A 17,004-nucleotide genomic window follows, 5' to 3' on the forward strand; every position below is an offset into this window, starting at 1 on the left:
AATTTGACGCAACAACTAATGGCTAAAAAGGAGGCAACTTATGTCATGCTTAACATTGAAAAGATAGAAAGAATGCCTTTTACCGTGTCCGAGATTCCTTCAGCAGAGTGGTTGATACATGGGGTTATTAATCTGCCTATTTCTACATTACAATTCACTTCTTGTTTGAAACATGTTCCGGTAGGCAGATATGAAAAGTTGGGAGATAGTTATATCCATGAGGTGTGGGAGCTTCCCTTCTCGTACAAATGCCTCAATGGCATGAAAGAGGTCTTTCTTAGCAGTAGTGAATGCAAGACTTCAGTCAGCCATTCGATGATTTGTAAGAAGCTGTCCTTGCATGGGGCGTGTAATGCCTCTGTTGCGAACTTGGCTTGCTATCTGAAGGGAGTTCCAGTCCCCTTGATTAAACGCACGTTCCAGGTGCTTTCAAACGGCAGCTACGTCCTCCTCATTAGTGAAGACTGTTGTGGCATGCGGGTCGGAATAGTGTACGTTGTTTCGGTCTCTAAGGTCGTTACATGCTGCGGGAACGTGTTGTTTCCCCCCACTAAATTTATGGAGGTAGCAGATATCTGGCCTCACATTGCTACTTCCAAGGTGAATTTTGACAAGTTATGTAGCCTGATGGCTTTATTGTTTTAGAAGCATGTGGCCCTTACAACTGCACGCAAGACCTACGCACTTCAGGTGGCAAGGTCATCGGCAGAAATACAGTCCCTGTTAAATACGAACTTTCCGACACTCTTTGGTGAACTCGTGGGACGTATATTTAATGCGTCCGGCACGGCTGGATTAGCACATTTTTTCAAAGCTGTTGGTATTGGTTTTGTTCACACCTTCTCCTCTATATTCGGTTTAATACCTTTGGCTATTCATTCAATTTTCGGAAGCATTTTTGGGGGATTTCCAATAACTTTGGCTTTATTAGCCTGCATTTTGCTGTTGCTGTTGTTTTTCCGCAATGGCTGTCCCACCGCAACAAGGACAAATGAAGGCGCTTCCATCAGCGCAGCTGTGTCATGAACGCATGATGAAGCACTTTGGAGCAACACTCCTGGAACACTTGGGGTGTGACTGGTCTTTGTCATTCAGACCGGTTTTGGATTGTGTGCGGCCCGTGTTTCGGTGCCGTTGGTGCTCTTTTGAACATGCACTGGAAGTTTGTCTCTCACTGCAACGCCCCTCAGTGATTGATGCTGATCTGTTAATGTTTTCGTTGAGGGTTCATTACCAGATATGCGCGCTGTGGCTGCATTTGCTCAGAAAAGCTGATTACGAGCTACCCTTCCTGGAGGAAGTTACTATTCACCCGTTCATAGGCACTGCACGGGATGCCGCCTTGGTTGACACTGGGGCTATGGAACACACCTGCTCCTTGGTAGTTTTTGGCGTGGATTTACCGGTTTTGTCATCTGCCGAGGTGGAGAATCTCCTGCTTTCCATGACTGATGCTTGATTTGGAACTGTCCTAAATTGACATTTTCCTTTGAATTCGGCTTTTGGCTGCATGCTCATTTTTAAAATTGCCAAATAGTATGCTTGTGCATCCTCTAGACTTGGTAAAATTAAGAAGGGTTTTAAATATATTTTAGCTTAGGGCATTTTAGCTTAGGCTTAAACCACTTTCTACCAACAAGGGGAGGGTGTAGTGTAGCCATTTTTAATATAGCTTCATGCACGTTAGTTTAACTTACTAGGCCGCTGTGCACTTTGCCCTAGATATATTTTATTCAGCTTCGTACTGTTATTTTACAATAACCAGTTTTACGGTCTTGTTTTAATTTCTTCTATCACACTGTTTAGCTTAGTTCAGTACTGTGTTCTCAAATAATGCATTCTTGATCGCCCTGTGCTTCAGCCAATGCTACAGTCTGGTACATTGCCGGTAAACGTGGTAGAAGTTTAGCCTCTAGTATTCGTAGAAAATACACATCCTTACGTAGGGACATTTTCTTAGAACATCTGCGTGTTAGTTATAAAAACACTTCATAGTCCTAGTATACGTCAAGAGGGAGATTCCAGCCAGGGACCGACAACTAGATGCTGAATGCCCCGTTGCAGATGCTGATTCAGATTACAGGCCTTTGCTCAGGTATGAGGGTTTATGTCCTCCCGGGGGAACCTGAAAGGCAGGCTTAGAGCTTAAGATGCTGTGCTCGAAAATATAACCTAGAGAGAGAATAACCTAGTGGCACTATGATAGCTTTATTCTTGTGCTTCACTCTCATCATCACTATTTTAATATTACTGTGTTGTGTAGTCCTGGTTATTGCAGCTCACGCTTTGCTATCTAAAATGCAGTTGTTTTATTAAACCAATCTTCAAAACTTAAACTGCCTTTGTCATTTATATATGAGAACGCACAGTGTATGAGAGAACCGGTTGGGACCTGAGTGACCACGACTTCCCTGAGAAGTATTAAGATGTCATGCGCTCGGCTGTCCAATCATCTCTACCATTCGGGAGAGATGAGGCACTGCTAGTTAGCCGGAGCAAAACACGAATTGAGAGTGACAAGTGTCATCCACCGTGGGTCAGACTTAGTCCCCCACACTGTGAACGATCTTGCTGCTCAAAATCCAATAGTCTCATTAGGATAATGAGACCCTATCAACACCTTCACACCTATTTCCAAAGGGAGAGGGTGTAACACCCTCTCTCAGAGGAAATCCTTTGTTCTGCCTTCCTGGGACCAGGCTGCCCAGACCCCAGGGGGGCAGAAACCTGTCTGAGGGGTTGGCAGCAGCAGCAGCTACAGTGGAGACCCCGGAAAGGCATTTTGGCAGTACCCGGGTTCTGTGCTAGAGACCCGGGGATGCATGGAATTGTCACCCCAATACCAGAATGGTATTGGGGTGACAATTCCATGATCCTAGACATGTTACAAGGCCATGTTCAGAGTTACCATTGTGACGCTAAATATAGGTAGTGACCTATAAGCAGTGCACACGTGTAATGGTGTCCCCGCTCTCACAAAGTCCGGGGAATTTGCCCTGAACAATGTGGGGGCACCTTGGCTAGTGCCAGGGTGCCCACACACTAAGTAACTTGGCACCTAACCTTCACCAAGTGAGGGTTAGACATATAGGTGACTTATAAATTACTTATGTGCAGTGAAAAATGGCTGTGAACTAACGTGGACGTTATTTCACTCAGGCTGCAGTGGCAGTCCTGTGTAAGAATTGTCTGAGCTCCCTATGGGTGGCAAAAGAAATGCTGCAGCCCATAGGGATCTCCTGGAACCCCAATACCCTGGGCACCTAGGTACCATATACAAGGGAATTATAAAGGTGTTCCAGTGTGCAAATGAGAATTGGTGAAGATAGTCACTAGCCTGCAGTGACAATTGTGAAAGGCAGAGAGAGCATAAACACTGAGGTTCTGGTTAGCAGAGCCTCAGTGATACAGTTAGGCACCACACAGGGAACACATATAGGCCACAAACTTATGAGCACTGGGGTCCTGGCTAGCAGGATCCCAGTGACACATATCAAACATACTGACAACATAGGGTTTTCACTATGAGCACTGGGCCCTGGCTAGCAGGATCCCAGTGAGACAGTAAAAACACCCTGACATATACTCACAAACAGGCCAAAAGTGGGGGTAACAAGGCTAGAAAGAAGCTACCTTCCTACACCCGACATCCCGTCTCTGCCAGCCTTTGCATGGTAGTGGAACTGCCATATAAAAGCTGGCGGACACAGGACTCGTAATCCCCAGGGCAGGGATTAAGACCGCCGGCACTGGCAGGCTGTCAACCGGTGAAAAAGTGGCAGTGCTGGCGGTCCAACTGTGGCACTTTCGCCATGGTCATAATGTGGAGGTCAGACCACCACTTTGGCGGCGATCAACTGCCAACGTGAGCCTGGCAGTCCTAGGACCGCCAAACTCGTAATTAGGGCCCTAGTGTTTTTTTAAATTGCTGTGAGTTATTATGAAAAAAGGGACTAAATAATGGTCGGACCAAGTTAGTGGATGGGACTTTTTTGTTGTTAGAAATAATAAGGTCAAACTGATGTCCCTGTATATAAGTAGAGTCACTGCCTTTTCACAGGAAATTTAGCCCAGCCATCGCATCCACTAGTCTTTCTCCTTCCTTACAATCAGCGATGTCTATATCCAAATTAAAATCTACAAGCACTACAAACTTAGAGTATTGCATATAATGCGGTGCTACTACCTTGGCTTGGAGGCCTTCAAAGGAGAGGGAGTACTTAGATAAACCAAGGCCCTCAAAATAGAAGCATTGTCAGACACTTTTACTGAGAATACAAGCCCCTCAATAGATTCAGTGTTTTGCATAAGTGAAAGAAAGTGCAATAAATCATTGCCACCCCCCACCCATTCCCGGTCAATGTGCAAAATCAAGTATCCGCCAGGGATGACTACCGTTAAATCAGGTCCCAACCTTTCCTTAAGCCAGGTTTCCATTAAAAATATCACATCCCAAGAGTTCTCCCTCATGAGTGACCCAAATATCCCACTCATGTTAGGGACAAGATCTGAGGTTGACAGGACAAGCTCTTAGTGCCTTCTTCTCCTTAAACTAGGTTATCTTAGCTAGTATAGACAAGCGAGCATCATCATCATCTTCGCTAGCAGGATCAGAGAGAGGGTCATATCCTGGTTGGAGTGTAAAATGGCAAGTAGGGCAGCTAAGGAGGTTAACCTCTTCTGCTAAATTAAAGGGACAGTTACAACAGTAGTTCCACTGGCAAGCCATTAACTCCTTTATCTAATATAAAAGTTTCACTTTTTCCATTTTTAGGGAGAGATGCAGCATGGCAGGGGCTGGACGCGGGCTGACGTGGGTAGGCGCAGGCAAGCTTTCCTATGTCTGTGTCACTGCAGGCATTAAATGAGCCTGGGCGTTGTTGATTCTATGTCAGGACCGGAGGCAAGGATTATGCAGTCCTTTCTTCACTTTCATTATTACAGTTCAAGTTCAAAGTTCAAGTAAAGAAACACCGTAAAACACCACATAGCCCAAGAGTCCCATAACGTTTCCATTGTAACCATAAACCAATACATGTCCGAATGAAAATATAAATGCTTGACGGGTCCAGTCCTTCCTCTTTCTTCACTGCTGACCCGTCAGTTAAGTCCCTTGCTTAATTAACATTGTTGGAACTGACGGGGTTTTTCCCTTGTGGTATTGTCATTGTCTTGTGATACCATTCTTCTGATTTTACCTTGCTTCACAGTGCATTTCAACTCTACAGAGTGTGGTAGGCTATGGCCAGAGTGCATTTTTTGGTTCCTCGTGGGTTTGCCAGGTGGTGCACTTTTGCGCCACGCTTGCGATACGTCAGGTGCGCTGTAGCCCATTCATTGCATATCTTACATAGCAACTGCAAACACCTCAGGTTCTTGTGAAGGGGATCAAGGAGACATGGATATGTTTGACCCTGAAGACATATATCACCCAAGGTCTTTGGAGTGGGTCCCAGACCAAAAAGTGGCAGAGTACGTGGTGAGTAAAATCTGCCACCCACTGGATAAGGAGGTATGTGCCAGATGGAACGATGGCCGACAGGGCACCTTCTTCCCTAACCAACAAGGTGGTAGAGGCAGAGCCAGAGGAGGGGCTTCTGCCCCAGGAGGTTCCACTGGTAAGGAGTATCTTTTTTCCCATAAAAAAATAGGAGGGGGTCTGAGGTTGTGCATCCACAAATGGACCCAAATCACTTCTGACCCTTGGGCGATGGAGACCGTTGAGGGCTTCCACATAGAGTTCTATGGAACTCCGGTTCAAATCATGAGACCACGTCCAATATGTTTTTCCCTGCAGGAGTCAGAATTGATCTATGCAGAGGTCCAGGAGCTACTCTCCAAGGCAGCTATCATCAAGACATTTCCACATCTGAGGGGCTTCTTGAACAGTCTTTTCCTGATGGAAAATAACAACAAGGGGTTTCGACCTGTGATAAACCTCAAGGAGTTCAACAAGCGGCTAGTTTACTGCCACTTCAAAATGAACGGAATCCACCTCCTAAGAGATCTTCTCCTTCAAGATGGTTGATTAGTCCAACTGGATCTCAAGGATGCCTATCTGATGGTCCCCATTCTCTGCTTCACCATTGTTTCCTCTAGTTCATGAAGGCATCAGACATACGAATTCCAGTCTCTACCGCTTGTCCTCTCTTCGGCTCCATGGTGCTTCACTAAACTCCTGAAGCCTGTCGTGGAGATATTACGGATGCAGGGTATCAGACTGATTTATATATCTGGATGATATTCTGCTAATGGATCAATCTCGCTCACAGTTAGTGGCCCACCTGGACACGACTACTGCGCTATTGCAGGACCTCTGGTTTGTCATCAAAGCAGAGAAATCGGAGCTGACTCCAGCTCAGACAATGACCTTTGTGGGATTCTTGATCAATACCACTTCAGCCACAGTGAAACTTCCAGAAAGGAAAATTATCAAGATCAAGAAGGAACTGCTGAAAGTTCTCAGAAGATACAAGATATCTCTCAGACAACCAGCAAGGATAGTTGGATTGTTGTCATCCTTTATCCAAGCTATTTTGCCAGGACCTCTGCACTACAGGGTTCTTCAAAGATTAAACTCATCCTACCTGAGGAGTGTCTTACGTATTCAGAATGAGTGGCTCTGTCACAGAGGCCAGAACAGAGATAAAATGGTGGATGGACCACATGGAGGCATAGAGCGGACTGGCAATCTTCGGATCCCTTTCGGACCTGATAATAGAGTCCGATGCCAGCAGACTAAGTTGGGGCACCCGATGTGGGGAGATATCCATGGGAGATCAGTGGGCGCAGGAGCAGTGGAGTCTCCATATCAACTGCCTGGAACTTCTTGCGGGTTCCTTTGCGATCCTATCCCTAATTCAGGACAGGGTTTCTTGTTGCATCCTGCTGAGGATGGATAATACCACTGCGGTACAGTATATTAACAGACTGGGAGGCACTTACTCCAGAGCACTAGCGGAACTGGCCAAGGACTTTTGGCACTGTTGCCTACAGAAACAAATATCAGTGACAGCCGAATATCTTCTGGGGTCGCAAAACATGGTGGCAGAAAGGAATTCCAGGCATCTCAGGGATTCCAGCGACTGGCAACTGGATCAGTTAATATTCCAAGCCCTAATGGAGCAGTGGGGACCTTGCAATGTGGACCTCTTCGCCTCCAGGGTGAACACACAACTCCCCAAGTATTTCAGTTGGAGACCGAACCCGGGAGCGGCAGCAGTGGATGCATTCCTGCAAGATTGGACATCCGGAGAAGGCCTATGTGTTTCCTCCTTTTCTCCTGATCCCCAGAGTGGTGGCTCAGGTTCGGAGGCAGAGAGCATCCCTAATACTATTCACCCCGATTCGGAGTACACAAGCCTTGTTCTCCACACTCCGAGAACTGTCGTGGATGGAACCGCTCAGACTGCCATTGCCGCAAGGGATCCTATGGGATCCTGTTGGGCATCCTCATCCTTTAGTTACACAAGGACACCTGAACCTGATGGCCTGGAGGATTTCAGGGGACAATGGCAGGACATCGGAATTTTAGAGGAAGCTGACAATCTCATCAGGCAAGCGTGGGCTCTGGGTACGACCAAAAGGTGTAAATCGGCCTGGGACCGATGGTCCCATTGGTTTATGGAGAGGCACCTGGATCCCGATTCTACACATAATACGTTTCCTAGTGGACTTATTCAAAGCGGGCTGGCTTACCACACACTGAATTTTTCAGATCAGCAGGACACCTCCCCATCAATAACCCAGGGAACACCCATGTGTTTGTAAATTGCTGAATGGCATCAGACTGTCTAGACCGAAGGAGCCCAGGTACTCCAGCTTATGGGATGTTAATAGGGTACTCCATCTCCTTTCGGAATGGCAGGATAACCAGTACCTGTCCAGGAAGGAAATATCAGCAAAACTGGCCATGCTATTATGCCTCATTTCATGCAAGAGAGTTTTGGATGTCCAGGCCCTTGACATCACGGCAAAGGTTTTTACACCAGAAGGGGTTACATTTCTTATATCTAGACAGACCAAAACAACTACGAGGTTGAAAGCCATCCTAAACTCGGTGTAGTAAGGTGCCTGAAGGCGTACGAGGAGATGATGATGGAAATAAGACCACCAGGTGAGAAACAATTATTGATTTCCATCAAGAAGCCATATAAGGTGGTTTCTTCACCATCTGGCCAGGTGGGTAAGATGGCTAATGACAGTGGCAGGTATTGATGTTCGACTTGTTGGTGCTCACTCTACCAGAGGTGCTATGGGTCTAAGCCTATCAAGGTAGGTGGCAGACTGGAGGATATAATGAATGCCGCCGATTGGTTTTCAGGATCCACATTTACGAAATTTAATTTCAAACCTATTCATGAGGCTGCATCGTTGGTGGTAAGCTTTGAACATGCATAATCCTCGCCTCTGGTCCTGACATAGAATGAGACATTTCCTAGCTAACGTAAAGGAAAGTTCTTTATTTGGAGCCGTATCATTAAAATATAACATTGTTAACATTTCTTCTGATTCTCGCATTGAATGGTTAAAAATTTGTCAGATGTGCTGGAGGATGATTAATGTTTCTTCTGTATTCTAGGACCTGATTCCCAAACGGATTGAGGCCGCTTGAACTTCCTACAGTGAAGAAGAGGAAGGACTGGACCCATCAAGCATTTATATGGCTATTTGGACAGTGTTACTATTGGTTTATTTTTCCTATGGAAATGTTATGGGACTCTTGGGATATGTAGTGTTTTACGGTGTTTTCTTACTTCAACTTTGAACTTGCAGTAATAATAAAACTGAAGAAAGGACTGCATACTCCTCGCCTCAGTGTCCTTAATAGAACTGAAACTTTCCTTTACGTTAGCTAGGAAATTTCTCAGTCCTGCCCAAAGTGCCTGCACACTAGACTGCTCACCTCCAAAAATGGTGTTTGGTGTGAACAGTTCAAGTGAGTAAAAAGGGCCGTAATTCACCAATGTAGAATTATGCCCTTGTAGTGCCCAACAAATTAATCAAAAAACAGTTTTTCAAGTAAGAGCAGCCCCAACCAAATTACAACAACATTAAAAAACATTCAGATTCAAATTCATGCCCCTGCCTGACTTAGCTGCACGTCTGCGTCACTGCAGGCATTAAATGCGCTTGGGATTTGTCAAGTCCCACCAAAAAAGCCTGCACACTAGACTGCTCACCTGCAAAAATGGCATCTGGTGTGGAACAGTCTATGTGAGTAAAAATGGCCGCAATTCACTGATTTAGAATTATTTCCGTTGTTGCCAACAAATTAGGGTGACTACGCATCCCAGATTTGCAGGGACAGTCCTGGTTTTTCACAAGCTGTCCCGATAGATTTCAGAAAATTTTGCTCATGTCCTGGTCTTTACAGCAGGTCGACTTAAAACAGTCGGAGATTACTTTTTATATTTTCCAAAGCAGGGATAGTTAGCAGCTGCTATAAGAAAGCCATTTAATTAACAGGCATTATACTGACTTTCATATATGTTCTTAGTGCCTTTGCTTTAATTTTATTCTGATGAGCACTGTCATTCTTGGCACGTGGTTGAAGTAAAATGGTAGTCCTTTTTCTATTGTTATGAAATGTCATGGTTTTTTACTTAAAAATTCTGGACATCCTACAACAAATTAATCAAAAAAACAGTTTTTCAATTAAACACAGCCCCCAACCAAATTCCCCCAACATTAAAAAACATAAAAATTCAAATCTGCACCACAGTCTGACTCAGCTGTGCGTCTGGGTCACTGCAGGTATTAAATGGGCCTTGGAGTTGTTGAGTCCCACCCAAAGAGCCTGCACACCAGACTGTTCACTCACCAAAATTGCATTACTGTCTAGAGTGACTAAAAAATGGTCACAATTCACTGAAAAAGCAGTTGTTGTTGCAGTTGACATGCTAAGTATGATGGGCATACCCAGGTATGGATCCTGTGCTCACTGTGCCACTGGAATCAAGCTATTCCTGGCGGATGAGCCCTTATAAGGATGAAACCGGCCCTAGGTTGCTTGTATTCTGGTTCAGTAAGGACCTGGGATGGAAGTTCAGGCTAGACTGTTCCCAGGAGGAGCAGGGTCAAGACTGATTTGCATATGGCTGGGGTGGTGTGGTGGGCAAAAAAGGGTGGATTAGGATGCAGCTCTGTACGGTTGCCAGTGGCTGAGACTAAATCAAGCATTCCATTCATCACCATGCTGTTGCTGCAGTTGATGTCCTATATGCAATGGGAATGCCTAGAAGTGTGTCCTGTACTCACTGCGCCACTGGAATCAAATTATACCTAGCTGATGAGCCCTTGTCAGGACAAAACTGGCCCTAAGTTGCTTGTGCTCTGGTTCAGGAAGGACCTGGCCTGGTAGTTCAGGCTGGATTGTTCCCATGAGGAGCAGGGCAAGACTGATTTGAATATAGCTGGTTCCAAACTGGGTGGCGTGGTGGGTGAAAAACGATGGATTGGGGTGCTGCTAGAGTGATTGCCAGTGCCTGAGATTCATTCGAGCATTCCATCCATCACCTTATTGTTTTTGTAAATATCATCATGAAGCATTGCCCAATGTGTTAAAGGATGATGATTAAAAACTATACTTATTGGATACACTAGCATATTGAAGGTAACTGACACTCATGAAAATGCCTCATCTGGAGATGGACCCTCGTATCCTCTTCCTTAATCAAGCCATCCTAGTTTTTTGTGGTTGCCTCCACTGTTAGTACATGCTATTATTTTTAGAGCAATGTACCTTAAAGGTTTTTCATTGTTATTGTGCCCCTCAGTATACTGGTTCGCTATAGGGTAAGGTTTGTCTTGGTTTCTAATGTCTCGTAGATATTATAGTATGCCTTCCTTCACTGGGTACCTTGTGTGACAAACATACTTCTTCCCAGATGGGCAAGTACAAATACTGCAAAAGCAGAATTGCATGTTAGGAGTTTTTAATATTTCTATTTTACTTAGTAACCATGTAGGGAACATGATATTCTGTCCTTTCAACACCATTAGTATACACTTTGCAATTCCTACAGGAAAAAATCCCCTGGTTCCCACAATATCATTATCATTGCTCTCATTAAATTCACTGTTCACCACTATATCAATCAATCAATCAATCAATCAAACATTTGTAGAGCGCGCTACTCACCCGCTAGGGTCTCAAAGAGCTGAAAGGAGGGGGGGAGTGCTACTGCTCAAACAGCAAGGTCTTGAGGCGGTTCCTGAAGGTCAGCAGGTCCTGGGTCTGTCGTAGGTGGACAGGGAGGGACTTCCAGGTCTTGGTGGTGAGGTAGGAGAAATATCTGCCCCCGGCAGTAGTTCGGTGGATGCGAGGGACGGTGGCGAGAGTGAGGTTGGCGGAGTGGAGTTGATGGTTGGGAGTGTGGAAGGTGAGTCGCTCGTTGAGGTAGGCAGGGCCAGCGTTGTGGAGTGCTTTGTGAGCGTGGTTGAGGTGTTTAAAGGTGATCCTCTTGTTGACGGGGAGCCAGTGTAGGTCTCTCAGGTGAGCTGAGATGTGGTTGCGGCATGGGATATCGAGGATGAGGCGTGCGGAGGCGTTCTGTATGCGCTGTAATTTTTTCTGGAGCTTGCCCGTGGTTCCCGCGTAGAGCGCGTTGCCGTAGTCCAGTCTGCTGCTGACGAGGGCGTGGGTGACCGTCCTTCTGGTTTCGGTGGGGATCCATCTGAAGATCTTGTGGAGCATGCAGAGGGTGCTGAAGCAGGAAGATGAGACGGCGTTGACTTGCTGGGTCATGGTGAGCTCTGAGTCTAGGATGAAACCTAAGTTGCGTGCGTGGTTGGTGGGTGTTGGTGCGGTTCCAAGGGTGGCTGGCCACCAGGAGTCATCCCATGCGGAGCGGTTGGAGCCGAGGATGAGGATCTCTGTCTTGTCTGAGTTCAGTTTTAGGCGACTCCTCTCCATCCATTTGGCGATGGCCTTTATTCCGTCGTGGAGGTTGGTTTTGGCGGTGGCGGGGTCCTTGGTGAGTGAGAGGATCAGCTGTTTGTCGTCGGTGTAGGAGATGATGTTGAGGTTGTGGGATCGGACGATGTTGGCGAGCGGTAACATGTAGATGTTGAAAAGGGTTGGGCTGAGTGAGGATCCTTGGGGAACGCCGCAGATGGTCTTGGTGGCTTCAGAGAGGAAGGGAGGGCGGCGGACTCTCTGGGTTCTGCCGGAGAGGAAGGATGTGATCTAGTCCAGGGCTTTATGTCGGATCCCTGCATCGTGGAGGCGTGTGCGGAGGGTGTGGTGACAGACCGTGTTGAAGGCAGCCGAGAGGTCTAGGAGGATGAGGGCCACAGTTTCGCCTTTGTCGAGCATGGTCCTGATATCATCGGTTGCGGCGATGAAGGCGGTCTCGGTGCTGTGTTTCATACGGAATCCGGATTGAGAGGTGTGTTGTTGTCTTCCAGGAAGCTGGTTGGTTGGCCATTGACGATCTTCTCGATGACCTTCGCCAGGAAGGAGGAGGTAGATGGGTCGGTAGTTCTTGAGATCTTCAGGGTCCGCTTTGGGTTTCTTTAGCAGGGCGTTGAATTCAGCGTGCTTCCAACTCTCCGGGAAGGTGGCGGTCTCAAAGGAACTGTTGACGATCATACGGAGTTGGGGGCAATGATTGGGCTTGCTTTGTTGAAGACGTGGTAGGGGCAGGGATCGGAGGGTGATCCGGAGTGGATGGTGCTCATGGTTTTGACAGTGTCCTCGTCGTTGATGTGGGTCTAGGAGAGCAGGAGGTTGGTGTGGCTGGGTGCGTTGGGGTTTGTGGAGGTCGTGGGGGGTCAAGGTGTTGAAGTGTCATGGACGTCCGTGATCTTGTGGTGGAAGAAGTTGGAGAGGGAGTTGCAGAGGTCTAACGAGTGAGGGAGGTCGATGGAGCAGGACTGGGGTTGGCAAGTTCCTTGACGATGTTGAAGAGCTCTTTGCTGTCATGCGCGTTTTTTTCGATGCGATCCTTGTAGAGGATCTCTTGGTGGTCCGGATTAGCTGGTGGTGCTTGCGGATGGCTGTCTTGAGGGTGGTGTGGTTGCTCTCTGTTTGTTCGTGGCGCCACTTCTTCTCGATTCTTCGGCACTCCCGCTTGGAGGCCTGTAGGTCAGCCGTAAACCAGATGGCCTTAGTGCTCGTGCGGTTGTGGAGGGTTTCCTGATTGGGGCGGGGGTGTTGGCGCAGTCGTCTATCCATTGTCTGAGGTTGAGGGTGGCTGTGTTGGGGTTGGTGGTGATGGGCGGCAGGGCACGGGCGAGGGTGGAGATCAGCTGGTCTTCAGTGATCTTGTTCCAGCTGCGGCGGGGAATCTGTTGTGGGTGGTGGTGTGTGGCGGGTTTCTGGAAGGTGAAGTGGACGCAGCGGTGGTCGGTCCAGTGGAGTTTGGTGGTATGGCTGAAGGTGACGTGGCTGTTGGCGGAGAAGATGGGGTAGAGCGTGTGACCGGTAGAGTGGGTGGGCGTCATGACAAATTGTTTGAGACCGAGGTTGTCGAGGTTGTCGATCAAGGTGTGAAGTTGCTGTTGTTGGTGTCCTTGAGGTGAAAATGCAGTATCTATGAGCGCTGGGCTTTATCTATTTGTAATCAAAGGGATGGGTTTAAGTAATCTCCTATGGTATTGTCAGCTCTCAGTGTTTTAGAGCTAATTGAGAAACTTGCAATAAGTCTGATTTTGTTTACTTTCTAAATTTTGTTTATTTTATGACCATAGAAAATATCAGATCTCGACCTGGTATTTATTTTTTCCAGTGCCTTGTTTAGGACCCACGTAGGAAACCCCCTGTCTTCAAATCATTGGACAATATTTGCTTTGTGGACCCCGCAAGCTCCTGATCATTGCTGTAGATGCACCTGCCCTTAGTTACTTTGCCAAATGGAACTCTGCATTTTAGAGTGTTAGGATGGCTACTATCTGTGTAAAGCAGACTGTTACCTGCCCTTTCCTTACCGTATAGGAAGTTTGGATTGTGCCATCCTGGATATTGACTCTAATATCCAAAAATTCTATGGATTGTTTGCTTATGGTGCTGGTGAAGTGAAAGTGAAGGGTGTTTTTGTTCAGTAAGTAGATGAACTAAAAAGATGAAAAGGGCATCGGTAAATCTTAACCACAGAACGATGTGTTCATGATAACTAGCGAATTAAGATTACCTCAACCTCCTGCTTCGTCCACCAGTCAACCAGTAGATTGTGCCCATAGCGGTCCCTTGGGTTTGTCTATAAATCTTATTGCTAAAAGAAAACAAATAGTGTTTTAAAAGCAAACTTTGATCATGTGCAAGAGCGTGTACATACTTGTAAAAAATGTTTGCAAGTTGAAATTCCATTTTTGTGTTTCATGCTTGTGTATACTGCAGTAACATCAAAGGTTATACAAACGACATTTTCTTCCCAATGTAGCCCATCTAGTTTGGTGAGCAATGTTGCTCCTACGGCACGATGGGAGGGCTTTCACAAATTGACTTAAATGATGATCTATGTATGTTTATGTATTTTCTAATAAACTGTCACTTGGCAAGACTATGAGCCTCCCTGGTGAATTAGTGTGGTGTTTGTGTACTTTGGGAAGAATATACAGGGATGGATTTCTGGCATAGTCATGCCTTAATAATTGATGTTCCTCATGTTCAATTAACCCTTTATCCCTCCAGTCAATGAGTCATTTTTTGATTGTGTTGAAGTATTGTGTCCTAATGAACTCTCTATAACATGTTACATTAGATAATTGTTTTGTAATTTCTCTTTTATACATTTCTTTGGACACTACCACAGGAAGTCCCCTTTTGTTGGAGGGTTTGATTATAATGGTCATATCATTCTGTAGCTTTCTCAGAACCTGTATTTGACATCACGTAGGATTATTATTTGTAGTTATTATTTTATATCTCGCTCTCTTGAGTTCTTGAAGTACAGTGTCATGGAGGGTGTCTATGCAATCATACAGAGGATGTGGTATAGAGTTTGATTAAAGTTATATGCCACTGCATTCATTACAGTCCACATGCACTCCCAAGGAATATATAAACTGATCAATTTTCCCCTTATCCCTTTCATTTAGATTATCTTCTAGTTCAGAAAGAAACATTAATGTCTCCAATTGTCAAGTTGAATTTTGGATCTCCTGAATCAGCAGTAGAAGTTTTCGTTGATTTAGAATTGAATTTAGAGAATGTCCTCAGTTTCAATTTCCTGGTAAAAGCAAACACATCAATCCTGGTTTGGGCATAGTTTGAACTCATGGAAGGACAGAATGATAATTCCAACCCCAAAACCTGAGTTTCAATGTCACTCAAGTGTTTCTCAGCTAAACTGATTACTCTTTGGGGCCTTTCCCCATTACTCCCTGTTGGTAGGCTCCCCTTGTTTGTTTTCCTATTGTGGTTGGGTGTGTTACCTTGTTTATTTAATTTCTACATCTTGTGTTTCCTATGTTTCATTCCACCACCTCTGGGCCATCCTCTTCTCGGTGGTGGTTGATTTTCTCTTTGCATGAGACAAAATGTGTTGAAAAAAGTTGTTTTTATTTATTCGCTTTCAGATATTCTTGCATCACTCCCTCCTCTTCTACTGTGTTATCGCCGGTATATACAGCTATGGTTCTTGCACATATATATATATATATTTATGTATACGAACAATACAAATGATTCCAGGCACCCCTTCAAGGTGAAAAAATCCGTAATTACAACAATGTCAATGACAACGCTTTAGTTTACAGCCTTTCTCAAGTGAAAATCCACTCACCCATAGAGAATAAGTAGAGCAATCCAATCATCTTTTAAAAGGCATAGTCAAAAGACTATGGGCCAGATGTACCAAAGGGTTTTATCCATTCTGTGTCTATGGGAAAATGTGTTAGTACATATGGGCCTATGCCATTACATACTTAACAACACTGACCTTGGTTGCATGGCATTCACAGCAAGCCAGAATTACTAGAGGAAATATGTCAAACAAAATACAAATGATAAATTAACAAGTAATGTCAAAATGAAATAATATATTCATGATAGCAAAACATTTTGTTTCATATAAATCAAAGAGTCTTCAACTGTGGCATTGGAAATGAGGACGGCCTTAAACAATGTGATAATAATTCACATAATGCACACATTCCCATGCAAACAAATAATTACTGCAACTGCAATTTTCATAGTAATTAATAAATCAGACATTGATGAAGAGTCATAGCCCAAGTGGACAGTGGAGTCGGTGCATGTAACTAGTAAGTGTGAGTAGTATCTAAATAGTATAGGAGTTCATCGAGGTATCCCTTAATTTTACGATTGTACCCTATTATGGGTGTTAAATACAAAACAGTCAAACCTCCTTGGAAATTTGAGACACAATGGTCAGGCCCGAGTGAACGATCATGTGCAACATAATTGTAGTCAAGGGACCCCATAATCAAGATATACTAATGCACGTATTCAGGCATGCCTTGGAAATCCAGAGTACAATCATGAAGCTCATGTGGGTTGTTGTTTAAAAGGTAACAACAATACTGTTAATTAATATAAAAATGTCAAACAATCTTCTATAATCAGCATTAAATATGTGTACAGGCATGTGAAGGAAATCAAGGTCCACTCGTAAGACCCAAGTGGGCTGTCCTATGCAATCCCCTTCCTGAAGTATGTCCCTCAACAAATGAATCCCATCCATCTTGAAGATTGAGAGCTAACCTTGAGCCACCCTCTTTCTTTTCAACAAGGAAAATGGAACTTATAAAACCCAGTGGCTGATGCTCGGATTCTTCTTTTGCTTCTTTCAGCAAAAGCATTTGGAGTTCTGAATCTATAAAAGTCTGACGTAGTTAGGTAAAAACATCAGGCGTGGAAGACTTGATTGAATAGGAGTTTTGTACAATTCTAGCCTGAAACCCTGGATAGTTTTGAGAACCCATGGGTCCTGTGAAATCTTGCACATATTGTGTACAAACAGTTGAGTTCTCCCCCCCCCCCAAAGTTGCCTCTGAACACAAAATAATTCTCACCTAAGGTGTTAGAGACCTGGAAGG

The sequence above is a fragment of the Pleurodeles waltl genome, chromosome 1_2 (assembly GCF_031143425.1).
Source record: "Pleurodeles waltl isolate 20211129_DDA chromosome 1_2, aPleWal1.hap1.20221129, whole genome shotgun sequence".
NCBI classification, from domain to species: Eukaryota; Metazoa; Chordata; class Amphibia; order Caudata; family Salamandridae; genus Pleurodeles; species Pleurodeles waltl.